Below are 1351 nucleotides of genomic sequence, written 5' to 3' on the forward strand. Positions count from 1 at the left end.
CACCCACAGATCAAACCACTCAGCACATGATGATCACATGACATTTATGCACACAATTATTATAATAGACAAACTTCAATAGGACATACAGTAGTAGTGACAGTGCATGTTTTTACTTATAATAAACCAACAGGCAATCTCTTCTCACTGCATTTTAGGGAGCATAAAGTACATACATTATGTATAATACATTCCTGTTTTGTTTTTGAATATTTTAGTAATTTTGATCCTATATCTTGTTTTTTCACTATTGTATCTTCATTTTTGAATTGTTGTTGTTATTTTTTATACTGGCATGTATTGTTATTATTATTATTATTATTATTATTATTATTATTATTATCATAGATTAAAGGAGGTTAATGAGGTTCTTTTATTTTGTACATGTGTAACTTCTTTATAATTTTAAAGAAAAGTCAGTAGTCAAACCTCATAAGGAAATGGGCTAATCTGTGAAAGAAAATTAACATTAGGTTTATGTACAGTGGCAACTGGCAAGCACTGAAACTTGAAAGAGATATTTTCAGTCTTGCTAGTGTTTCTCACAGAACTTGACAGAAGCTCCTAGTTAGGCATTTTCTTTATACAGCAGTTTCTGTTAGTTATTGTTAATTGTTTACTGTAACTTGATTAGATAGTAACACCATAAAAAACACTGCAAACATTAGAATTGATAAAAGGACATTGAATGTAGTTACAATAACACTCTACTGTGATCATAAAAGTTACACTAAAATAGACTAAAGGTGGATTCTCAATATGACACATGTGCGCCTGTCACGACTGGAAGTGCTGTATAAACCAATGGGAACATGCATCAATGCGTCAGATTAGAAAACATTTCTATTCTGACGCATTGATGCATGCTCCCATTGGTTTACATGTATATAGCACTTTCGGTTGTGATGCTGGAGCATGAAGAACAATGCGTCATATTGAGAACCCACCTTAAGATATTATGAATCTAGTGACACTCCAGAACTAAAATGTATATCTAGGAGTGTATGTATGCATAACAAGCAAGTACATAAGCATTGTATACTGTTGTATCACATAGTGTACATGTACATGTATATTAAATTGCACTGTTAGTTTTTACTGTTTCATAAGTTATGTTTCTTCATAAATAGCAGTGTCATTAACATTGACATCAGGACACTCATATACTGCCTCCCTTGCAACATCTTTAGTCTTGTGAATACCATATGGTTCACAGGCTTGCATTGGTATATCATCATCAAACCTATCATAAACAATAAACAACAGTAATGTACAAACAGGTATGAGTGTTTAATTACTTTGTTTGCTTAGCAGTGGCTGTATCATAGGTTTTATGCCTGTTCATAAACAA

The 1351-nt window shown here is 32.1% G+C and overlaps 1 long non-coding RNA gene across 1 annotated transcript; it reads right to left on the reverse strand.

Moving 5' to 3' along the window:
• Positions 1–930: 930 nt before the first annotated feature.
• LOC109582199 (uncharacterized) lies at positions 931–1340 on the reverse strand. Its single transcript, XR_002184962.1, has 2 exons — positions 1299–1340; positions 931–1243 (listed from the first exon to the last, which is right to left on the reverse strand). It is a non-coding gene; the product is annotated as an uncharacterized LOC109582199 (long non-coding RNA).
• Positions 1341–1351: the final 11 nt, after the last annotated feature.

This window comes from Amphimedon queenslandica, unplaced genomic scaffold (genome assembly GCF_000090795.2).
Source record: "Amphimedon queenslandica unplaced genomic scaffold, v1.1 AMPQUscaffold_13396, whole genome shotgun sequence".
Taxonomy (NCBI): domain Eukaryota; kingdom Metazoa; phylum Porifera; class Demospongiae; order Haplosclerida; family Niphatidae; genus Amphimedon; species Amphimedon queenslandica.